At 35.9% G+C, this 26917-nt stretch overlaps 1 protein-coding gene across 36 annotated transcripts in view; it reads right to left on the bottom strand.

The window, feature by feature from the left end:
* The window catches only part of NRXN1 (neurexin 1), a 1131792-nt gene that overhangs the window by 25923 nt on the left and 1078952 nt on the right, over positions 1 to 26917 (bottom strand). The gene's annotated exons all lie outside the window — the stretch shown is intronic.

Raw genomic sequence — 26917 nt, 5'->3', positions numbered from 1 at the left:
CCATCACTGTAATAAAAAGCAGAGTGTGTAAATCCTAGCAGTTAGTCATATCATCAACACAACGACAAGCATGAAAGGTTGTTCTTTATTGCCACTTACAAGCTGCAGTAAATTCGGCATACATATTGCATGGAATTTGTAAAGGCTTACGCCAGAGTTGGCTACTACTAAGGTAAAACAGAGAACCCAAGATAAACAAATAAAAATATCTCATTATATCTACTAAGGGCTAAAGAGATTAGAATTGTTCAAACAATGCTCAGAACTGCAACACGGATGCAATACTCATTTCAAAGAAAAAGCAGAAATAGGATATAAGCACTTAACATTAAAGGAATACTTTTAATATTGTCTCAGACTAAAGTATAACTAATTTTTTATGAAAGCTGTGGCAAGGGGTGATGTACTTTTATAGAAAGTATTAATCTTAAAAATCTTTCAAGTGTCTTTAAGAACAAAGAATTTGTTCAGATGCTAATGCTTCACAATATAACTAAATAAACAGAAACCTTTCAATAGCATTTGAGGTAGTTTCACGTTACTCTGCTTTTAATTCTTCTGAGACAATTGAGAGACTTTCTGAATTCATGCATTTTGCTGCTCCTGTTTTAGAAAGGGAAATTCAAAATGCTGGTTTTCCTGGAAGTGTAATTTTTTTTAATTGTTGAATTTATTGACAGTTATTCATAATATTCTCACTTTTTATTCTTCTCTGTGGCATTTGTAGTGCTAACTCCCCTTTCATTCCTGGTATTTGATAATGTGTGGGTTTTTCTTTTTTAAATTATACTTGAAGTTCTGGGATACACGTGAAGAACATGCAGGTTTGTTACATAGGTATACACGTACCATGGTGGTTTGCTGCACCCATCAACCCATCATCTACTTTATGTATTTCTACTAATGCTACCCCTCCCCTAGCCCTCTACCTGACGACAGGCCCCGCTATGTCATGTTCCTCTCACTGTGTCCCTGTGTGCTCATTGTTCAACTTCCACTTATGAGTAAGAACCTGTGGTGGTTGGTTTTCTGTTCCTGTGTTAGTTTCCTAAGAATGGTTTCCAGCTTCAACCATGTCCCTGCAGGGGACATGAACTCATCCTTTTTATGGCTGCATAATATTCCATGGTATATATGTACCACATTTTCTTTATCCAGTCTATCATTGATGGGCATTTGGGTTGGTTCCAAGTCTTTCTATTGTGAGAGTGAAGTGCTGCAATAAATTTGCATGTGCCTGTGTTTTTGTACTAGACTGATTGATAATACTTTGGGTATATACCAAGTAATGGGATTGCTGGATCAAATGTATTTCTGGTTCTAGATCCTAGAGGAATTACTACACTGTCTTCCACAATGGTTGAACTAATTTATACTCCCACCAAGAGTGTAAGAGCATTCCAATTTCTCCACATCCTCTCCAGCATCTGTTATTTCCTGATTTTTTAATGATCGCCATTCTAATTGACATGAGATGGTACCTCATTGCGGTTTTGATTTGCATTTCTCTAATGACCAGTGATAATAAGCTGTTTTTTCATATGTTTGTTGGCTGCATAAATGCTTTCTTTTGAGAAGTGTCTGTTCATAGCCTTCACCCACTTTTTGATGGGGTTGGTTTTTTCTTGTTAGTTCCTTGTAGATTCTGGATATTAGCCCTTTGTCAGGCGGGTAGATTGCAAAAATTTTCTCCCATTCTGTAGGTTGCCTGTTCATTCTGATTATAGTTTCTTTTGCTGTGCAGAAGCTCTTTATTTTAAGTAGATCCCATTTGTCAATTGTGGCTTTTGTTGCCATTGCTTTTGGTGTTTTAGTCATGAAGTCTTTGCCCATTCCTATGTCCTGAAGGCTATTGCCTATGTTTTCTTCTAGGGATTTTATGTTTTCAGGTTTTATGTTCCAGTCTTTAATCCATCTTGAGTTAATTTTTGTATAAGGTATAAGGAAGGGGTCCAGTTTCAGTTTTCTGCACATGGCTAACCATTTTTTCCCAAGACCATTTATTAAATAGGGAATCCTTTCCTCGTTGCTTGTCTTTGTCTGGTTTGTCAAAGATCAGATGGTCTTCTCAGAATTAGAAAACAAAACTACTTTAAATTTCATATGGAACCAAAAAAAAAAAAAAAAACCCATGTAGCCAAGACAATCCTATGCAAAAAGAACAAAGCAGGAGGCAACATGCTACCTGACTTTAAACTATGCTACAAGACTACAGTAACCAAAACAACATGGTACTGGTACCAACTCAGATATATAGATCAATGGAACAGAACAGAGACCTAAGTGTAACTCTTAATGTCAGTGAAAACTGTTAGCAATTGGCGTAATAACCATGTAGGTATCTTTTTTAAAAGAAAGCTTTAAAGGCAAAGACCCATTCTCCTTTTGGCATGACTACATCTTGCTGGATAATATCCAAACAGACTTGATGAGTTATTGGATTATGTGGTCTTGCCAGTCAATTGCTCCAATTTACTCCAGAGCAGATAACCAGCTCTTTTCCTGGGACCAACATCTTTCCAAGTAGTGGAAAGCTACTTTTATTCTCAATTTCAAATTAATTTCAAGGTCACAGGATTATTCCTCATTTTCTCTGTGGAATTTAAAATATGTTGATGACATCAATATAGTTTTGTTGTTCCTTTTGGTGTTTTATTCCTGTTAGAGGGAGGAGGATGTGCATATATGTAAATAAATTCTTTAAACCAATGGCTGTCACATCAGCAGTAATATTGCCCCTTTTTCTTCCTCCACCTGGACGGCAATTGGAATTGTGAGTTCTGCTACTATTGATGTCTATTGTTCACTGCTAACCATTCTTTTTCCTCCTCCTCCTCTTTTTATTATTTTGTAGAGATAGGGTCTCAACTCAGTCTCACTGTGTCGCACAGGCTGATCTAGAACCCTTGGCCTCAAAAGCAATACTCCTATCTTAGCCTCCTGAAGTGCTGGGATTATAGGAATGAGCTACCACACAATGCCTAAATATTATAAAATACACATGACAGCTTGAAAACAACAAAGAATAATCTAACCTGAAATGTCAATAATGCTAAAGTTGAGAATTCCTGCTCAAAATATTTAAAAACAGTTCTGTGCCTTATTTTTCTCCTAAAAAAATGGATAGCATAATAGTATCTATTGTTACAAGGATTAAATTAGTACATGAAAAGTACCTAGAAGGGGATCACATTGTAAATATTAAAACTTTCAATATTATTATCAACATTTTCTTCAATATTTCATGAATGTTACACTAGTGTAATGTTTTGTACTATATTTATAAATGTAGATATTAAACTGAAACTTGTACATAGCAATTATTCTTAACTTGAGGGCTCATGTTAGAATTTGTATCAAATTACAGTAGCTATATGGTATTTTGTTCAACCAAGTACCATCTTTTCCTGTCTAGGTTCAAACTCTGACCTTTTCAAAGGCAAATATCAAATATAAACTCTAAAAACTGCTTCTTAAAAAAATTCATGGCTACAACTGTGTGACTCAGTGGGCAGTGTTTCATGCAGACAAAATTATTTAGGCAATGTGAGTTAGGCTTTGTTTTAAAAGCTGACCTATTTTCTTTTGGAACAATTCTACAGCAACCAGAAAGTGTGAGAATGTTCTCAGTGATACCTTCCGCAAAACACAATTCCTAAAATAACAAAAGATGTCATACAATGGTACTTCCTATAGCCCTCCTACAGTAGAAAAAGAATAACTACAAATGTGACCATTTTAAAACTATATTTTACTATTTAATATAATTTTCCTGGTATCATGAAATACATTCTTGATTTTCATATATATTTTTCCTCCAGAAATTAAAAACCAGCAACAATCTTGAGAATAAAGGACCTCAAATCAATAAATGGCTTGGCACAAAATCATCATCACAGTATGAAAAATCAGGAAGTAGCTCAAGTTTAGGGGAAAGAAATCAAATTTCACTTTGGGGGCTGAATTAACTGCACAATTTTCTAGCCAAAGCTGTGTCATTTTAATTTAATTCACTGTGTTTGGAGCTGCCTCTCTGTGACTTGCTGTTGAGAGAGTGGTAGAAAGAAACTCAAATATGTCCCATTAATCAGTTCTATTCTTTAGTATCCTTTCCTGTTGTTTATAACCTTTTTGAGAAAAGAGACAACCTGCTGAAAAAGAAGTGTGTTCAAGCAGAAGCATTAACTTTACATAACAGGCCATTTAGATGAGTGTCTCTAACTGTGCATTTAACCACCCACAGGTCAAAGTGCTATGCTGATCTTGCCTAATTCAGACTAGTCTGTACATGCACATGGTAAGCATCACTTCCTGTTTAAAATGTCTACTAAAATTTAGGTCTTTATACTTTTAGGGAGAAAATGATTTGAATAGAGTTCAAGAAATAAAGGCTCTAAAAGTTAATTCATCATGCTCTGTATTTGAACATCAATATTTTGTAGGGTGTAAGAAATGTGTCGTCAGTATCAGGGTAAAAAGAATGTTCGTAATGCCTGGTCAGAAGGTAGACCAACTGATTTAATACTCACGGATATTATATAGAGAGAGCATTTGGTTGGCTGGAATTTAGAGAAACACAGATGTATTTTTGTTATTTTTTTCTCACTTACAGGAAGCCTTTTATTTTTCAACATCATTAATGGTGGAATTTTCTGTATATGCACTTGCTGTCACTTTTAAAAGTATAGCCTAATTGCATAACTATGTGGTAAAAATATATGAGGAAAGCATGAATAAATCCAGCATGTAATATTATATCCCTGCTAAGAATAGCATTCCAAGACTTTATTCCTATGGTAAACAGCTTTCCTGAAGACTAATATATTCTAATGGAGGCACTTACAGAAAACTATACTATAAAGACAAATCTGCTTTGTAAAGAAAAGAGCAAATTCCAATTGTAAAATAGGATGTTCACTGTCAGAATATGATGCCCACAAACCCTTGCTTTATTCTAAAATTTTAATTGAAACTTTATTTCTAAAAGCAATGTGTATCCTGCTGTACATCTAAATTGTCTCAAACAATGACATGAGCATTACATAACATTAGTTAGCCTACTATGTATCTGTTATGACTGATATTTAGACTGCATTGATAGCAACAATTAATGAGTCGAGTACGGTGTTGGCTGAAATATGGTTTCTTTGGTTAACTGCTGGACACTTGTTCTTACTGATAATTTTCTCTATGCAAAGCTGCTCTGGAAGAGAGAGCTCTCAAGTGTAGCTTTCATGACTGAATCTAATCGTTTCCCTATAAAATATTTATCACTAGGTGAGTTCCTTGAAAAAAAATTAACACGATTCAGAATTAGTATCACAAATTCCCAAGTAAGTTAAGTTCCAACCCATTGCACTGATAACCTATGGAGCAAGAAGTTCCTAGGAGGTAAGCGAAGTTACAATTCTCACGAGGAAGAAAAACTGCAGAAAAATAATCATTTTGTAATATGTATATAGGTATATAATTCCCAATTTCTGGTCTATTTGATTAAATCAAATCAGTAAAGAAATGTATCAAATTGGTGGTTTCAGTTAATCACCAATCCTATTAAAGGTACAAGAGGAATTTAGAGACTGCCTAGATCTCATTCTTGTCTCCACTGTCTCAATGAAGTTGCCTCAATTGACATCATAAAGATGTCAATTTCATGGCTCACTATTTAATAAACATAAAAATTATAAACTGAAATAGAATATGTGGAGGATGAATTTTACCTCCAGCACATGAATAACAAAGATAGTGAGACCCAATTAGTCAACAATGAATACAAAGTGCCTCATATATGCATAGCATTTTCTGATAGGCATAAAATATGCTCAGTACATATCAAGGTATAATTGGTGGTTCAGACATGCAAATAATTTATTGTTCTGTCTCTGTTCTGAGGCAGATGAACAAATAACTCTTTAATACAAATAACAATGAAGTCAATTCAAATAGCTTATTTTTCTCAGAATGGAACGATGTTCCTGTATCTAGTACTTCATTTAAAATTCACCAACAGCATCCTTATCTGGAATGCAGATGGAGGTACTATTATTCAGGGTGTTATAGTTAAGTGTCTGCTAAAAAAAAATACTCATCTGTACACTCATTTACCCAATCTGAATGTGGGAACACTGGCTTTCATGAATATGTAGGGCAAAGCTCAAATATCCCTGAAAACAGCCACTTTCACATTTCTTTAATGTTCTTTCCCAATTGATACCCTAGGCTATTACAAAAAATGACCATAAATCAGCTGTCTGCTTGGGAAAAAGGCAGACTTGAAAGCCATTAAATTTTCTTCAGTTTTTTTTTCAGCTGTTTAAAATGTATGCGGTAGTTCCAGAACCATCAAAGTGGGTTTGAGCAGAAGAACTGTCATGGTAAAGAAATCGTGTCTTACTCAATCTAACGTTCATTTTTATGTACATTTGATACTGGTTATCCTAACAGGCAAAACTCAAAGGGAAATATAGGAAAGTGGAAATAGTGTCACAGAAATACACTTTAAGTGAATTGTTGGGAAAAGAATAAAATTAAATTTTTTACTAATCAGGAAATAAAAACATTTTAGCAAACTTAATCAAAATAGAAAACCTACAAATAGGAAACCTGCTGTCAGGGAACTTAAAATTAAATTTATCTTTAAAAAGAACCGTGTTTTTTACTATTTCTTTAAGCTACTGATGACCTCTATGCTCATATTGCATTTGCATTTTTAGCCAAGGCAATGTCAGAGGACTGGCAAAATAATATGAAGTTTATACTTTCAGGAAGCCATGGAACAATCTATTTCTGAATTCTCACTAATCAGAATTTGGGGACATAAGACCTCCAGAGACTGCTGACAATGGAGTACAGCTGCTGAAATGAGTGATCGATTGTGTTTCCCGTCTGTTGGTTTTGCTTTTGGACCAAGTACTTTCTAAAATAATGTTGGTCATTTTCAAATTAAATAATTACTGAGAAGTGTTTACAAAAATAAATTTAGGCTTCTAGTTGTATCAGTATGAATATCTAGTCTTATGATGGATTAGTCACACAGGTTGAAATGAAAACGGGTTCTACCTGAATCAATATGAATATCTACTCCTATTAACAAACTGATGGAATAATTAATAGATTAATTAGTCACACAAGTTGAAATCAAAATCCTTTTTGATACAGAGGCCAAAATAAAAACAGACTTTGTGATTGTAAAATGCCCATGATTGATAATTTCAAGCAGCATGACTCCAAAATCCAAGCTTTCATTGTTGCCATGTTAGAGAATGAAAACATGTTTTAGTTAAGCAGTCATATATCTTTTTGTACTGAGCCAGGTCTTACAGATCATTAATCTAAGCTCTTCATTTTACCTATTGAGAAACTAAAAGTAGAAAATTAATTTTTTGGCAACAGTTATGCTGCTGGTTAATGGCAAATCTATGAGATTATCCAATGCTCTGTGGACTATGTTTATCTATTATCCCAGATGACTTCTATTCTCCATTCATCTACCCATTCATCTACCTGTCCATCCATCCATCCATCAATCCAAAACCATCTTGTGCCCTAATGAATTTGATGTGATTTACAAAGATACATGTTAAAATAAGTGAAAAGTTTGCAAAGGGAGAGTACTGGATTTTAGATAAGTAACCACTCAAATCATCCTGAAGATATACACAGAGACAGAGGTGCATAGTCACAGCTACTGCACCATTTGATATGGCAACACATCATGTAACACTAAGAGGGGAGGACAATTAATGCTAGAGTTCAAATTTTACAAATCCTATTATAGAAATTTAAATATTGACATAATTACAGTTATTTTGAAATGGAGTTAACCCAGAAAGTTCTTTATTTACCTGTGGCAATATTTTCTTAAATTATTGTTTTAAAGACCTTAAATACCATGCTCTCAGTCTCTGTATCTAAATGCATAACTAATTTTTTTGGTGATAGAATAAAATGCAAATTATTGAATATTTTTCTGTCATTTTATCCCTTTGACTTAAAACACTGCAGGCTATACTGGCTACAAAATCCACTCAGTGAACTCTCTGTTCTCTTCTCATTAAGCTACTGATGAAAATATTTCCAACTTCCAAGGTCTCCCTTATTAACTACTGTCTTTACAACATAAGTGCTAATGAGATATTCATCTTTGTTTCTCTCACACAACAATCATTAGGGTCTGTCAGATTATTTCTTATTACATCTTGGGAATAAGTACATGAAAGTGATCATTTACTAGCCATATTGGTCATTTCTCCAAAAACAAACACATATTGATCTTCAGTCTTATTAACACGATGACCTTAGAATTGAAGGTTCAAGATCAAAGATGTAGAAAGAGCCATATTTACCTTTGGATAAACAGCCAGTTATTAAAACAAAACAAAACAAAAAAAAACCTTTTCTCTGCTACAGGTAGTACTATGACCAGTATCACCCTGATACATTTTAACTTGGGGGATATATAAGAACTTACATCCCACATGATGCTTGGAGTATAGAACAGCAAGAAGCATGGATGTAGCTGCAAATAATGATGAATTAGTTAACAGAAAGTGTATTTTCTGATTTTGATTTGATTCATGAGTTGAATGCATGCAAGACTCAGTACTGAGTGCCCCCAAATAAGCCAATATCTGAGCAGTACCTCTATGCTTGTATCTATTCAGTGGTGATTGAGAGTAAACATTATCTGACTCAGATGTCACAGTGTTACCTTGTTCATGTGCGAGAGGATCCAGTGTTTTCTAGTTCTAGTTAAACTGAAGCTCCAAGCTTCTACAGTTGACTTCTGCATTCCTTAGGGTGCACATTGGCTCATTAATACATGTTTAAGATGTTGTACTGCTGAAACACCTCAACTTAATTTATACTATGGTGATCAATAGTGCAAAATAAATACTATTCCAGAATTCAAGTCTCAGTTTTGGTTTTCATGAGCAGTACACACCATCTTGGACTGGTTTCTGTGTTCTAAACATAACATATGAATATATATATTATACATTTAAACACATGTATCTGTATATATAATTAATTCTGTCTCACAGGATGTTAAGGGAGTCAAACTTGATATGTGTGAAGACATGGTGGAAAGTATAAAAGTGCTCACGATGTGGTCTTTATATAAATTATTATTATAGAGAACAAATGGACAGAGGGAGGGAAGCATCACACATGGAGGCCTGTCTCGGGGTGGGGGACCAAAAGAGGGAGAGCATTAGGACAAATATCTAATGCATGCAGGGCTTAAAACTTAGATGATGGGTTGATGCAGCAAACCACCATGGCACATGTATAGCTATGTAACAAACCTGTACGTTCTGCATATGTATCCCAGAACTTAAAGTAAAATGAAAAATATTATAACTAATAAGAAATTATTTTTGTCCCTCACATGACACTACAAAGGAGAGCTCTAGATAGTGCTTGAAGTGGGCAGCCAAATGTCCATTTAACTGAATACATTTTATTTTCATGTCCTGAAGTCCTCTTGTTCCTCAGTTGAATAAGATCTGTATCTCTCACTTACACTAGCCCCTCACATAGATGCTGTTATTGGGCTGCTTCCTATTATGCCAGCATTGGATTCATTTCAGCATTGCTTGTTTAGGGCATATGTGTGGATCTCACTAGTAACCTACAAGGTAGGCAGCACCAATCTATGCCTGGGACTATGATTACCTTTTCTCCAATCCAGATCTCCTGGAGAGCTTAGTGCACAGACTTAGGGATACTTGAGCTCTCTCTAAATTCTAAGTTCTACTCATTAGATTGTGACACGGATTTATTTTTTTCACTGCATCCAGAATTTACCACTCTGTTATATCTACAGCAGATAAATGAACAGATAAACAGGAAAAAACACATCACTTAGCAAACAATGCTAATAAAAGGAGAGAAAGAGAAAGTGGGGGGCGGGGTGAGAGACTGATTCTCTAAGCCTAATTCATGCATGACAATGCTCCTTACAATAGGAGTGGTTGTATATGTAGTTATAATATGACATTTTCAATGGTTTCTCTTCTATGTGAATTAATAATACGCTAAACAACTTCTGTAAGAAAATGAGTAATATTTTCTTAGTGCATTAGACTAGTGGAAGTAATTGCCTTTCCAAATCATCTTGATCTAAAAGCATGAAGACTGCTTAGTGATATGTTTTATTTCATATGCTGCTTTTGGGCAGAGTTTATGTTTTATGCCCCAAGGACATCGATACAGGAATTCACTAGAGTTGATTTAAAATGACATAATCACTCAAAAACCTGGCTTATATTCCTAAAACATCTGCATGAATAAAATTATTTTTATGAAAATAATTACGCTATGGAAAATAATCATGAAAATATAATTTTGTTACAAGTGAGGGATTCATCTTGACCTTAAAAATAGAAGAAATATTATACATGACACTTGAATTTGCTAGAATCATCACATTTTAAATAATGTAATTCTTGATGGTCCTCCACTCTAAGCTCACTACATTTTTTGTTATGAAAAAGGTATGATTGTCCCAATTGCTCATTTATACCAGCTAATTAAATTTTAATATAAAAGTGAGCAAGTACAAATTATTTTCTAGGTATACAACTCTTAAGAGTGGGAGATGAGAATGGTGGCAAAATCACACTATTTCAAAGATTTTATCTGCCTTATAACATCTCTAGGAGTGATGATGAAACTTTCTAACTGGCCTTCATATTATACCTCATGGCTGGAATGTATGGTAGAGAAATAGCAAAATGTGACATTATCTTTAACTGAACGAGAGAATGACTGAAGGTTAGAAGGAAGGCAGCGCTAACATCTTGCAATAAGTTGGTCTTCCTGCTTTTATGAAGCATTCATGTCCTTCAAGAAGGCAGTAAGATAAAGCCTACTCTGTGGAAGGGACTGAGAAAAACATAGTTAACTACCCTTTTTTTTCTATATAATATTCCTCGACTCTCTCTCTTACAAACTCTTTTGCAACAGTTTTAGATTATAAATGATTTTAGTTAGTTGCAAAAGGAAAGTATTCCTTTGTAGTGTTTTCATTCAAAATCTAACTACAGGATGAAAGCTTTATCTTCTTTCTGAAATATATTGCATGAATTTTAGGACTGGCTGAGACCAGCCGTAAAATTCATACCAAGAAATAAGTGCAAGACAGCATGCACTAATCAGATGTTTATCTATTGATTCTTCCAGCATTCATTCATTCATTTGTACTCATTTGTGGAATATTTTCATTTAATAAAGAGTCATACAGGGAAGGAATAAAAAATACAATTTTCTGACTCAGAATATTTAGAATATTATGGTAGAGCATGTAATCCAATTTTGGGTTTGAAGACGGCATCTATCATTTTATGAATTAGCATTAATCTTTTACACATGCATTAAGTGTTCACACTGTATATTCAAGGTTGCATCCCCAGGGCATGCCACAGTACCTAGCATATAAGAGACAAATATCTGGCCAATGAGTCAGAAATGATTCCAGCTAATATAATTGGAAAAATAGAAGTGATTTGATAGGAAAAGTAAGCTCAACATTATAAATCACCTCATCATACTAGGCAAAACAAAAGTACCTTAGACTTTTACAAAAACATTTCCAAATGCAAGAGATCGACAGAACCAAAGATGCTCTATGTTCTCTGACACTTGATCTATCAGCTGATTAGAAAAAGTATCAATTTGAAAAGCAGGAAGAAGCATGGTCATGCTAATGTTTTTGAAAATGTGACTGCTGCCACCATTCATTGTAAGGCAACTGGTGCTCCTTCATTTCTACAACTAATAAATGGTGCCAGTGTTTACTTTTCTCCTTTTCCCTTTGATTTCATTTTCTTTTCATCTCTTTTTATTTCATTTGTAGTGTCCCAACTCCCAGAGTTGCTACCTCAGGAAAAAAAGATCTCACATTGCCAGAAACGCCCAAAGAAAAAAATGCTGTTTGACCCTAACCACCACTCTGTATCACCTTAGGGCCACGTGTAAAATTAGGGAAGAGAATGACATGCTCTCTTCCAGTTATTATTATGTGATTCCATAAGCCAGAGAAATCTGGAAATGTTTCCACAAGCAGAAATTTATGATAAAGGAGACAATCTTTTTGACTGTGCTAAAATACTTTTTGATACAAGGAAGGTGACGTGTATGTAACTGTTGATTTGAGATATCATGAGCCCTGACACTTGACTTCTAGTTCGCCAATTTAAATTACTAAGCTGCCTACATTCTATCAGGATAATTTGCCATATAATCATGAATGGATGAGGGAAATTGGCAGCTTTTAATAGTTCTCAAAGGTAATTCCTAAGAGAGGTCAGTTGGGACTGATGAAATAGTGATAGATGCTAAGTAACCAGACATCCCTCCTTTGAATTGTAAACTGGAACTTCAGGGTGTAACAAAAGCAGGCCCTCTGTGAGCAGCAAGTTGCTTTGTCTACTACTGAGCATGGAAGGAGCGTGAATGTTAGAGCTGGGCAGACTGGACTTAAATCCCAGCTCTGCCACTTCTAGTTGTGTAACCTGGGCGAGTTCCCCAAGTTCTCTGGATTTTTTCTATGTAAAAGTGAAGTTGTGTACACCTATTTTGCATGAGTATTATACATATTAAATTATCTAGACTTAGATAGGAATACCGTCTAGCACAGTGGCTGGAATATGGAAGATACTATTGTATTACTTAGATACAACCGGCTTTCAAAATGAATGGCTCTGTAGACATTTTCACATTGTTCTCACTGCAATATGGAAATTAAAGTTTATTCCTAGCACGGGACTTCCTAATCTTCAGAGACAAATACTCCCTTCACAAAGTATAATTTTCTCACCTAAATTCACATTTCCATGTTTAAATACTCTATAAACAGAGCAAATTATATGTTTGATAGGACAGTGCTTGTAAAAGCACCTCAAAGCAAATCACATTATCAGTGTATTGAAAATACAAGGAGCCTCTCTTCTCTCTAGCTACACGATGTAACCAAGCATTTGTCAAATCATATTTGGAGGCTCTTTGAATTATGTGCTCTAGTTCCCTTTTAGGTAAAGAGAGGGAAACCCTAAATTGGTATGGTCAGGTGTGCGTCAGATGTGCAGTATCAAGTTACTGCACTGCTCGGCACTGCTCAGGAGGGACTTAGGAATATATCCCAGTCTCCTGGCTCTCCATCCAGATGACATCTTATTTTTTCTACTACTCCCAGTTTCACGTTTGGGTATGGGGCAGACAAAAATAGCAGCAGAAATAATTTACTACTTTTCCCAAGTTTCTCATATGTGACTTGTCTTTTTCAATTCTGCTCTGTGTCTTACTGAAATTTTAAGCAAGGCCTCTGAGAAATATTAGGGCATGGTGCCATCACTCACAGCTGCCAGACTGGAGAGCATTCAGTGGCTGGTGCAAAGCTCAGTAAAGCCCAACTGAAGAATACAAGTGTAGAAACAGGACAAGAATTTTGCTAATTGTCTTCTTTGAGAATGAGGAATTTCATTAGAGAACTTGCCTCTCTGCACACATTTCATGAGATGGCATCTGCTGCTGAACTCTTCCTGCAGGTATTTCAGTGTTTTATTTTACGTGACATTTAGATCTCTAAGTGATCAGACATATCCTCTCTTGGATAGCTTTCACCTCGCCAGCCTTGCACTTACAGTCTGTCTCACTCAGTTCTGACATGTTTCATTGAAGCTGTGATCATTCCTCTGCCATCTGGGTTTGTCCTTTTCCTTCCTGCACACTTCTGCAATCTCTGCCTGCCCTCTTCCCTTCCTTATGATTGCTTAGATGCCTACTGATTGAGGACAAGAAAGAACCCTATTCAATATAAATATACCTTCTATCATCATGAGAACTTACATAGTTGTAGCTTTTTAAACAGATAGTTCAGAAGACAAACTTTTCTTGATTATATTGTTGTCCTTTTATGAGCACTAGGTCTGGAAACAGTGATCTCAAAGAGTATCACTGACTCTTCCCCACAGGAACCCAAGTTGCTCATTTACTTTTCAGTCTAGGAACACTCAATCTAGTTTTTCTCTTTTGTCAGCCTTTATAGATCTATTTTTTCCTTCCAGTTTGCCCCTTCAGATCTGCTTTGAGCTGGAAATCCAGATAATCAATGTTCTCTATCTTGAGAAATGAGAAATTGGCTATAAGGAAAAGGGTGTCAGAGAGGTTCTTAAATGAGAAAGCCCAGGTGCACGAGAGCACTCACTCAAGGCTCACGGCTTAAAATACGCAAGACCTGTTGGTTGCTTCCAAATGCAAAGTTCTTTCTTTGTGAAAGTAGTATATTTATATGTAAGTGACTCTCCCAGTAATATTTTCAAATAGGGTTTTCTTATGTTATTTAGTCCAGGAATCCTTATTGAAACAAGATTCCACATTTCTAATTTCTGTTTCCAAGATCTAGTCAAACAGAAGCCAAGCCTCCTTTTTGTTCCACTGAGTTAGCTGGGAGGGAAATGGAGATGAAGTAATATAATAAGAAAGGTAGCTATCTTACTGTCTTACTGTCCTTGACTACTTTGTTACCTGAAAGACTTGAAGGTACAACTGGCTTGTATTTTTAGGTAGAACCTGATGCAGCCATGTAGGCATCCACTATACCCTGAAGAGAGGGAGAGGTGCTCTCCATGGTAGCATCTTTTTGGTTTCCTAGGACCAATTCTTTGCTTGACAAATTGAGAAGTCCTGGTACAGGTTATGGGATCTTACAATGCTGCTTCCCAGCAATCTGCTGCATGTGTGGTCATGGGAGTTAGGCACACCCAAGTTTAAATCTGTACTCTACCATTTAGAAGTGGTAGAACCTGGGCGATTTATTTAACCTCTCATTTGTAAAATGGTAGGGATGCAATGTCAATCTCCGCAATAGTTGTAGGAATTAAGAAAATCATGACAGATGATATACCTAACACTCTTCCTTGTATACGATAAACTCACATATTGGCTATTATCACCTTATTATTTTCTAAGAAATACATATGTTTTCTCCAGCATGCTAAAAATAACATGTTTCTTATTAAAGTGGGCAAAACTCCAGTATCCTAATATTCACAAGAGATAGACAATCCGCTTTTGTCCTTGCCTAGCATATTGTGAAGTGGAAGGGGAAAAAGCCAAACAGTGCATGAAGAATGCAAATTTATTTTTTTCTTGAATGTTCTATTTTGCTTTTTGACTTTTCAACTCTGCTTTATTTCAAAACATAGTCCCAACCATTTGAAAGAATTTTTGAATTGGAAAGCCTTCTTTTTTTGTTTCATAATAAGCTAACTGCAGGTGCAAACTCGAGGGAGACCGACCTTGGAAATTTTAAGTATGTTGCCATGGCAATGGTTTGCAAGAATGTGTATGAGTTTCATCTTGGCTCTCAAGCATTCAACTGAGTTCATATGTGGAGGTTCAAATCACTAGGCACATAATGTTTGCCATTCATTGTGTCTTGAACGGTTTGGAAATAACTGTCTCTGTCACTTATAGCAACCAGAAACCACAAAATTCTACTTACTTATTTATGCAAATGTACAGATCTAGTCATTCATGTCTGCTCTTAGGTGACCCATCTCACCAGTTTGGCTGCTCTAAGAGAAGCTGTACACATAAATTCAACACTAATCATTTTTACATAGTGGCAGACACAGTTGTACTCCCAATATGGAATAGCTATAAAAATGTTCTGCTGAATTTCACATTAATTTCCTCATTCAAATTTGACAGATCTTTCAAGAAGCATGATAATTATTTAAAGATATTGCATTAAAGACAAATTTCAGTCTAATGAATTGTGGAAGGTCTCCCTAAAAGAGTCCCATCCCATAGTGTAGGAAAGAAAGTGAAAGCATACAAGTCCAGTCATTAAATCAACACAACCCTCCCCAGAAAAAGCACCAGCACCAGCACTACCAACAAAAGGACATGCAAAAGACATCATTTTATCACACTACCTCGATGGCTCTTAAATGGTTCAGTTAATGCTTCTAAATTCCAAAACCTGCACATTGAACTCATGCTTCATTGACAAAAAAGGCAATGATTCTTGACTAAAGCACTCTTTTTCCCAGGAATGGAATCCACAAAACTCTATAATGGGGAAGTTTTAAAGCTATCTATTGGCTACAGGAAATAATTATTAACAAATTGTCTTCAAATTACAAGGCTTTTTCATGGAAAATGAGCAGTAAACACATACCAGTTTTTTAATTACATAAATTATTTATTTAGTTGAAATTCAGCAAGAAAAAGCTGGATTTCTCACAGTGTAATTCTTCAGGTTTCCTATCAAAAACTTGCTGCAAATGATTCATCATGATACAGAATGCCCTACATAAAACAAGGCCACAGGGGACCCCAGTATCTCCTGCATTTTGTTCCTGGCAGAACCCTTCACAAAGGCATTATTAGCTACCAAACCCTGACAGTTATTTAAAATTCATTTTGCTGCTTTAACTTTGACCCATCTTCTAAAGTGCACACATGCACACACAGACAGAGTCAATCTCTCAACCTCTGGTACTCCTTGCTGTAACATCTTGTTGATGTACTTTAAGACCACAGCAGAACTTTCCTCCCCTCACCCTCCCTTCTAAAAAGCTTACACCAATGCTGGAATTAAACACACGAGGATACAATAATTAGCTATGCAAACTGTCAACTGTATCTAAAAAGAAAAACAACCCGGAAAACACAACAATCAGCGGTTTCAAGCCCTAACAAGAATCTGCATTGAATTCTCATTTATTTTAAACAAAAATAGATTAGGCCCTTTGAAAAATATTCAGTGAAACTTCTATGGAAATAGGACAAATTAGCCAAAGGGTCTTTACATCTCTAATTTCTATGATGCTGACACAGTAGAACAGTTCAACACTCTTTCCAAATAAATGCTGTTCTTCTCTTTAATAGCCAGATTTACTTCCGAAGGTGAGTAGCACCAAAAATATTTCCAAAGTGGATATGAAACAGGTTAGTGGATCAGATTATATGCTGTGGCACCCCAGTTCCCAACTCTCTCCCCACAACCTGACCCTAATCATTTTATCAATGGTAACTAAAATACAAAGGGAAAATGTAAGGGAGAAATAATTCTTGAAATATCTGGTGTGGCTGGGTGTGATGGCACACACCTCTAGTCCCAGGCACTTGGAGGAGGCTGAGACAGGAGGGTCACTTGAGTCCAGTCTGGGCAACACAGTGAGACCCCATCACTAAAAGAAGAAAAAAGAATCTGGTGTGTTTTTGGTATGCGAAGGGGAGGGAGTAGGTATGCAAGTCTTTGGGTGGAGAGTATTGATTATATAATTTGTAGCTAAATTTTTGGGTTTCTTCATAGGTATCAGCCAATTGCCTCCTCGCCTTTTGGGAATTATGCTGAGTTCTGATGAAGCAACAAGGATTATCTCTGTGATACAGACACTTCGAATACTAATCTAAGGCTTCCATTGACTTAATATTATTTTAGTCCATTTGCATCCCATAATAGAAATCTGGATTTTTTTTTTTAATTGAGAATTGTAATGAAATAGATCAAGTCAACTCTGTAAAAGTTTTGTTTGCTTCAAGTCTTTTATCTTTAAACTTGTTGAATAAGTGCCTGCTGTAAAAACTGAGAATGTAATCTATAATGCCTGAAGCTGGTGTGTGATAAGATACAGTAATCTAAGATTTGACTAGAGTCCTATCCGCGTTCTAACACATCGACCTGGGGCAAATCACTCCCCATCCTAATATAGGTAGGTTAGAGTAGATGACCTTTCACATCCCCCTTGCAGTGATGGAGTCCCTGGTAATGGTAGGGGTAAGTACCTTGATTGTGGTGGTGGTTACAAGAAACTACACATGTGATAAAACTGCATAGAGTTACACATGCACACATACAAACACAAACGCACAAATGAGTGCAGGCATCACTGGAATAATCGAAATAGGGTCTATGATTTGTACCCCTGTCAACATTCTGCTTTTGATACTGGACTACAGGTAAGCAAAATGTTAATATGGCAACAAGGTTGGTTGAAGGGCGGAGGAATCTCCTTTTATCTTCCTCTGCAACCTTCTGTGAATCTATAATTTTTTCAAAGTAGGATGAGTTAGAAATACATAAATACATAACAAATACATATATAAGTATAGTAATCTTCCATTTCATGAAACGGCTTGACAGAGATAAAATGACAACGTATAGGGCCTGATGCTTTATCAATGGAGCAAGATTAATTGGTTACATACAATTCACTTTTCTGCTAAAAATTATAGTTGTTCCCTGAAATAACTCTTGTTTTTAATGTAGTTACAATATCGACTATTTTACCATTACTCAAGGTAAGAATATTGTCGTGTGTTATTACTAGTGAACACCATTTTTGTCTACTTGTCATTTACCTCTGAATATTAAATCCTAGCATTTAGATATGAAATCACTAAAAATTTCACCACCAAACAATTAGGCACTTGATTTAAAAGAGAAAATGGCCAGGCATGGTGGCTCATCCCTGTAATACCAGCACTTTGGGAGGCCGAGGAAGAATGATCACTTGAGTTCAGGAGCTCCATATCAGCCTGGGCAACATTGCAAGACCTCATTTCTACTTAAAAAAAACAAAAACAAAAACAAAAACAAAAAAACAAACAACAACAACAACAACAAAAAACTAGCCAGGCATGGTGGCTTGTGCTTATAGTGGCAGCTACTCAGGAGGCTCAGGCAGGAGAAGCCTGGAGCCCAGGATGTGGACATTGCAGTCAGCAATGATCGTGAAACTGCACTCAGACTGGACAGCAAAGTGACAGTCAGTCTCTAAATAAATTTTATATATATATATATATATGAGAAAATGAAAATACAAATAAAATTGACAAAACAGGAAATATCAGGGATTCACTAAAAATTAAATTTCCATTATTTATATCCTGAGGATGCCATTTCTGCCCAATTAGCTACCCCTACAATGTGTAATCTTATTTTTCAATCCACATATCCTGCAGAATTCTTATTTATCTAAGAATTCAATTGTGCTCAATATACTTTGTTTTAATATCACAGAATTCAGTGAATTTTCCTGACTTTCATGAGGTCTGAAAATAATGCCTAATGACTTAGAAATTTTATTGCTATGTATTGGCTTCCAAATTTACCTTTCTAGTGGCAGGAATGGGACAGAAAAAGACAGTAGATGCCACTAGCAGAGTTCTGGTACAGAGAAAGTAGAAGAAAAGAGGCAAAGCAAACAAAATAATTAAGAAAGAGAATGAGCGGAAGGAAAGAGAAAAGCTAAGAAAAGAGTTCCTCCACTTATGTTTGGGGGGTAGCAGGGTGTCTCTGTCCATTTTACAACAGACATCTATGATGCAGCTATTTGACATTTAGGAAAGTAGACTGAATCTTTCACGAAATGAGATGTGAAATAAGTCTTGATTTCAGTATTCTAAAAAGGGCTTAAAAGCAGCAAAGGACTTTACTCCTCAAAAACACCAAACCTCCAGACACAGAACAGAAATGTGCCATTAGAAGAGCCCTCCCACCCCCGTCCTTGAATATCTTCCACCAAACAAAACAAGGTAAAACAAACTCAGGCAGTTTCTCAGTCCCTTTCATTAAAATGTCTAAGTATGGTAAGCTAAATGACGAATCTCTTTCAGAACCCATTAATACTTTTTGTAGAGCTAATACTATCAGTACATTTTAAATAGTGGGAGGAATTATTATAAAAGAATAAAATATGTAACAGATGCTGAATCAGTCATATGACCCAGAGCTGCTGTAACAAACCCAGGCCTATACATCATGTGGTGACAATGGAAAGAGCTGGCTGAGAAGTTATGAGGCCACACCTCACAACACCTCACCCTTCCCTCTTTCTAGTCCCACAGAGGCACCGTGCTTCTAAAGCTTTGAAGCCTGAAGTTCAGGGAATGCTTTAAAGATGAAGTGTTTAAGTTAACTATTTTCTGGAAGCCAAATCTATCATTATAGGATTATATTAAAAGCTACCCTTCTACTGTACATATCAATTTATATTCCAAACTGCTGGTTTTCCAGAGCATCCATTGAATTCTGGTGGGAGGTAAACAGTCTCTGTTTAGATTCTGACAGCAAACTAAAAAAATTTAAAATGTAATCACTACGTCTTCCATATATTAAGGAGTCTTCGGTGGCTCACACCTATAATTACAGCACTTTGGGAGGCTGAGGCTGGTGCATTTCCTGAGGTCAGAGTTCGAGAACAGCCTGGCCGACATGGTGAAACCCCCATCTCTACTAAAAATACAAAAAATCAGCCGGGCGTGGTGGTGTGCACCTGTAATGCTAGTTTTGCCAGAGGCCAATGTGGGAGAATCCCTTGAACTCTGGAGGCAGAGGTTGCAGTGAGCAGAGATCGTGCCACTGCAGTCCAGCCTGGGCAACAAGATCGAAACTCCATCTCGAAAAAAATAAAAATAAAAAAAGTCTTGAAATGATAAATGTCAACATTCTTTTTATTATTTATTTTTAGGGGGATGGGGTCTCACTCTGTCACCCAAACTGGAGTGCAGTGGTGCGATATCAGCTCACTGCAACCTCAGTCTCCTGGGTTCAAGCGATTCTCCTGCCTCAGCCCCCTGAGTAGCTGAGACCACAGGTGCACGTCACCACGCCTGGCTATTTTTCTATTTTTGGTAGAGACAGGGTTTCACCATGTTGCCCAGGCTGTCTGAAACTCCTGAGCTCAAATGCTTCACTGGTCTCAGCCTCCCAAAGTGCTGGGATTATAGACGTGAGCCACCATGCCTGGCCTCGAAATTCTACTTATGTTTACCCGTCTCTCAGAAGACCTTCTTTTTCTGCTAAAGATTTCTAATTATTGGCTGGGCGCGGTGGCTCACGCCTGTAATCCCAGCACTTTGGGAGGCCGAGGCGGATGGATCACAAGGTCAAGAGATTGAGACCATCCGGGCCAAGGTGGTGAAACCCCATCTCTACTAAAAATACAAAAAAATTAGCTTGGCGTTGTGGTGTGGGCCTGTAGTCCCAGCTACTCGGGAGACTGAGGCAGGAGAATTGCTAGAAGCTGAGAGGCAGAGACTGCAGTGAGCCGAGATTGCCCCACTGCACTCCAACCTGGCGCCTGGTGACGGAGTAAGACTCTGTCTTAAAAAAAAAAAAAAAAGATTTCTAATTATTATAGACACCAGCAAGCTGTATGTGGGTTTTGTTTTGTTTCTTACGACAGAGTCTGGCTCTGTCGCCCAGGCTGGAGTGTAACAGTGCAGTCTCAGCTCACTGCAACCTCTGCCTCCCGGGTTCAATCAATTCTCCTGCCTCAGCCTCCCAAGCAACTGGGTTTACAGGCGCCTGCCACCATGCCCAGCTAATTTTTTGTATTTTTAGTAGAGATGGGGTTTCACCATGTTGGCCAGGCTGGTATTGAACTCCTGACCTCAGGTGATCCACCTGCCATGGCCTCCCAAAGTGCTGGGATTACAGGTGTGAGCCACCATGCCCAGCCTAAGCTTTTATATGCAAATTGTGAATGGCCATAAAAATAATCTGTCCTACACAACTAACCTTTTGTTCTTAATATAGACTTTCTCTTCCACATTTATAAAAAAATGCTTACAAAACCTTGCTCTCAGAGGATGTCATTTGGCAATTTTGATATTTATTTTTCCACAAATCTTTATCAGCGATAAGAATGTTTCTCAGACTATGCTGTCAATTGCTTATGTCACCACTTTCCTTCCCACTTCATTAGAAACCACAGTGTACTTCATTTCTTAAAAGATAATCTGAAACTGATTTGGGGAAGAAGGACTTTTAGTCCAGAGTATGCAGCACTCTATCAAATATTTATTGATATAAAGCCTAAAAATACAGAGTAGGTACAGCATTCACATGGACAATTACTTAGTAGATTCAGCTGGTATGATTTGACACCACAGTGTTCTTATGAATATCAGAGAGAATCAAAGTTTCTTGACATATGGTAATCAATATTTTCACTTACAATGAATAATTTTGCTCTTTTGGCATTTGTTGCATAAAAGATCGATTTAAAATCATTCAAAATTAGCAAAAGTAGAAGTTTGGGAACACAAGGGTCATAAGCAGTATAGGGCCCCATACCTTTGGTCTCACTGAAGTGTGCTTGCTACAACACTGAGAAAATTTTCCTCATTTTCAAGATAAAGAGATGTTATTTCTTCCTATTGTGTTTCTAGAATTCCAAATGAGCATCTGTAATCTTCATTATGAAAATGGAAAAGTAGTTTGCTCTATAATTAATGCTAGACATGACAATTTTTTGTGCACTACCTTCAAAATAAAAATTTTCAAAATGAAAATCTCATAAGAAAATCCCAGATGCTAATTCATCTCAAAATCCAGGTGAGATAATTCAACAAAATGAAAAGCAGCCTGTTCATTAGACCAATTTTCTTTAAAGCATTTCTTTTTTTAAAGGAAACACATTTATTCACACTCCAAAGTCACAAAGTATTAGAGCTGTGAACTCCTCACCTTACAAACAAGGAAATCAAGTATCAGAAGATTAAGTCATTAAGTCTTCACCAGTAGATGCAGAACTTTCTCCAGTACAATGCCTTCACATAAATCAATTAAAAGAAAATGTTCTAAAATTAGATAAGCTCCAAAGAGTAATCTATTCACACTGGAACATGCTGAATTTGAGGTGAACTAATAGCAGTTGTAAGGGTAGATCTGAAGCTGAGAAGAGAATTCTGCATTGGGGATTGTATAGATTTCCCAAGGAAACCAAAAGAGAAAAGGAGATTCTGACTAACTCCAGAAAAAAATCTAGCATATAAAAGGGTAGAAAGAAAAAACAGGTACAAACAAAGAACTGCTTTCCTGTTAATTGTTTTTACTCCTAAAATATTTGATTGAATGTTTCTGAGTGAAAATCTGAGGATCCCAGAGAAGAGGATTCTCTTAGGCAATTGGCGGGAGTAAGAAATTTTGGGACATTTCGCAATCACACTCAGTAGCATCTATGATACAAGAATTATAAAAATAAATCACTTTCAAAAGTGATTCACCTTAAAAAGTGATTAAAATTAACTGAATGTTAATTTCTTAGTATTGACAAATGTACAATGTGTTATATAACATATTCACATTAGGGACAGATGAACAAAAAGAGAACTCTCTAAAATATCTTTACAACATTTTTAGAATATCAAATTATTCTGAATTAAAATATTTATTTTCAAAATAAAAAAGCATGCTGATCTGATTAACTCCTATATATTACATATAAGATGACAAAACTGTGGTATTTATAAATACATTCTCTTAAAAAAAATGATGAAGATACATTCAACAAAGAAAAATAAATACAACCACAACCAAAACAAGCAATCTACAAATCCCTCCCCCACTTTTGTTATGTTTAGAGACATAAAGCATGTATTATCCTTGTTTGAATGGCATGTCTTTGAAAATGGCCTTCCATTTTCGAGTTTCAAATAAACTAAGCATACAGTTTTCTACTTAATCTCATCAATTTAAACCTTCATATCTCTTCCTAAAGTACTGCAAAGAGTTGATGCATCATTTAGGGATTTGCTAAATAGAGTGAAATAGGCTGAAGTCAGTATTTATTTTGTTATTGCAGGAATAGCCTTCTGCTTAAAATGACACCATCTCTTGCAATTGAAATCTTACTGGCTATGTGGAAAACTAGAAAGTCAGCAATCTAGAAAACACTTGTTGCAGTGGATTCCTTTAAACAGTGACCTAAGCTTACTTTTCTCTAGCTTGAGATTTTGTATGGCAATCAAGAGCTACTCAGTTTAATGTTTTATACCTAGGTATCATTCCAGTCAGTTTTAATGAATGGTTCACAAAATATCCCATAATTATTCACCATATTTTAAGCTACTTACTGAGAAAATAATAGTATTAATAAGCATTCCTGTAACAGGACTAGATGGTTTACATAATTATTATCACTTATTCAAAATTGTTGTACCTAAGGCCAAATCCTCGCTTATGCCCATACCCCCCCCACGCTTACCCACTCACTCCATCCTACCAAAAAGAAAAGAAAATTAAGAGCTAGAGAAGGAAGTAGAATCAGGCAAACAAAGAATTCTTGCCAGAGCAATTTATAAGAACACTCGGTTATGTCATAAGGGTCTGAGACAGTTAGGCAGTTATACCAAAGTGTACAATTTATTTTTCCTAAAGGAAAACAGCAACAATGGCTCATTTTAATGAATAAAGAGAATGAATACACACTAAATATACAGATGACTATTAAGCAAAAAGTTGCATCCATTTTGCATTACTTTTATTTTTCATAAAGCACTAAAACTGGCTTTTAAGAAATCAATATGTTGTCCTGAGAACATGTAGAACAACAGGAAACAATCCCTTTGACTGATTTTGAGACAAGCTACTTGGGTCCTCTTCTTGATATTCTAGTACCCTCAGTGTCCGTAATGCCATTTGAGAGGCGGGTATTGACACTAAGATATGTGTAGTCCACCTGATTTGACCTGATTTTGTGTTACCTTTTATTTTGTGACTGCATAACAAGTGCTGCTTACACAAACACAGGAAACATGGCAGAACAACATTCATGTATCTCCTTGAACCGCAATGAAGTCTCCATTCTCCTAGCTGCCTTGAAATATATAGAAGACAATGACCAAATATATTGACAAGACAATAAGCAAATATCTATGAAGTAATGCTATAGGGAAAAATAGGGCTTCAGTGCTCCTCTAGTTTTATATGTATTTGTCGTGATTCCTCAACTGGACTTTTAAGGCAGCAAGTGTATCATTTTTCTTTGCATAACCCATGACATATAGCAGAGTACTGGCATAGATGCAGTCATCCAATAGATATTTTAACAGATCTTAACTAACGATGTACAAAAGCTCTGACAAGGGTGCTTAGTAATTGCTTATATATTTGATTTTCAACACTCTGGAAAGAGACAGTACAATTCCTAAAGGCTAAGAAACTTCTTGGCAAATCCAAGAGTAGCTATTCCTTGCCAAATTTTTGGCTTGCTGTATGTACTTTTAAGCATATTATTTAATAGCTACATATTTAACTGTATTTTATATAGACACACATTTTATACACATGTTGTGGTCCCACTACAAACCTAAATGGTGGATGATCCACTCAAATCTAGCTGTGCTAATGGAGGGAGCCATGGTATGTAATTAAAACAACAATTTTTAAGCCAATGGAGGGTAAGTGGTCCAGAAAGTACATCTAATCATGCAAGATAATCCATTATGTAGACAGTTCATACGTGGAAAATTGAGAATTGACTCCCAAGGCTATACATATGCAACTTCAAAATAAAGCACTTTAAAAAAATCAAAATTCTATGTAAAATTTTTGATCTGACAATAAAATGGTTTTGAAGTCAAAATGGCAGCCTTAGTTTTATATATCTAATTATACCTTATAAATACATTTTATTTTATATATGTAATCTATATATTTGCATATAAAGTATTTTTTTCATTATAAATAAATTCATTTAATTGGATGATTGATTAGAAAAGAATTTTGTCTTTGATACACTCTCCCACGTAATTACTAACCAGGACCAACCCTGTTTAGCTTCTGAGATCAGATGAGATTGGGCGCATTCGGGGTGCTATGGCCACAGACTGATTTACACCTGTAGAATTTTCAACTTGAATGATGTTAAGTCAGCCAGATAATGCATTTCCCCATGCTATTAAGCCTTCACTTTACCCATGACTTTACTATTAAATTTAGGCTGTGAACTTACGTCATCATGTTTTTCATCAAAAATCTGAAATAGGCTTAGAGCCAAGATGGTGGAATCCTATGAGACTCATTACACGTTAATAAAAAAGCAGGGGAAACAAAGTGAGAGCATAGAGACTTCAGAACTAATTTCTTTTGGGAACTGACTTATTTTGGCTCCCCCAAATAATATTCAAGTCATTCCCACCATGATATATAGTTTTTGTCTTCAAAGTAATGAATACTTAAAGTAAAGGAGACTTTACAACAAAAGGCTTTACATTATAGTTATGGGAAAATAGGACAAGTATTTGAATTTTTTTATTCCCAAGAAAATGAATTGTGGGAATATAGATCAAAAAATATAGCATAACATTGAAATAAAAAATGTATCGTTGACTTTTGGGAAATAATTCTGAGGCAGTTACTAATGGCTAATGAAATAAATTAAAATAAAGGTGAAAAATTGAGGCACAAATGGAAATGAGTAGTGATAATATACAGTTGATGATGCAAAAATATAAAATATCTCTCATATATTTCTGCTAATAGTTATTACACAGTTTGAACTCATACTGTCTTTAATTTGCTAAAAAACCCTAGAGATATCCATGAATGTGTAAATGTCTGTGACTCTCTACAATTATTCTGTATTCTGGAAATTCCCTACCTACTCTATAATCTCAAGTTCTGTAACAAATGGAAAGCTATCTTTTTCTATCTGTTGGTGTTTGAGTCCATAAACCACAGGTGGAGCAGCAGAGGAATAAAACACTGAGAGCAGGAGAAATGGAAGGTGAAAGAGGAGACTAAACAATAAAAGGCACTACTTGATCTAAGTATAATTAAATATTCATTAAGGCTGTTCACCTGTGGATTTTGGTAGTGCTCATAATACTAGAATTAAGAGCACTAATTTAGATAGGGTGAAATCTCATTTAAATGTCATTTTCTAAATGGGCAGAGTATAAGCTGAGCTCTTGAAATATTTAAACTTAATATAGACAAAGGCCTAAAGTACTTGGCTACATGCTTTTTTCCCATTTGAAAACTAAAAAGTGTCAGCTAAGAGGGCTTTTCCTATCAATTAGCATTCTGCCTACTGCATCCATCATATAGTTAATTGATTGCCCTTGTACTTTATAAATGCACCCAGATGCTCTGATATGAGCACATTTC

This window comes from Sapajus apella, unplaced genomic scaffold (genome assembly GCF_009761245.1).
Source record: "Sapajus apella isolate SASKATOON/1434 unplaced genomic scaffold, GSC_monkey_1.0 scaffold26, whole genome shotgun sequence".
In the NCBI taxonomy this organism is placed as follows: domain Eukaryota; kingdom Metazoa; phylum Chordata; class Mammalia; order Primates; family Cebidae; genus Sapajus; species Sapajus apella.
This window is presented reverse-complemented; position numbering and strand designations above follow the sequence as displayed.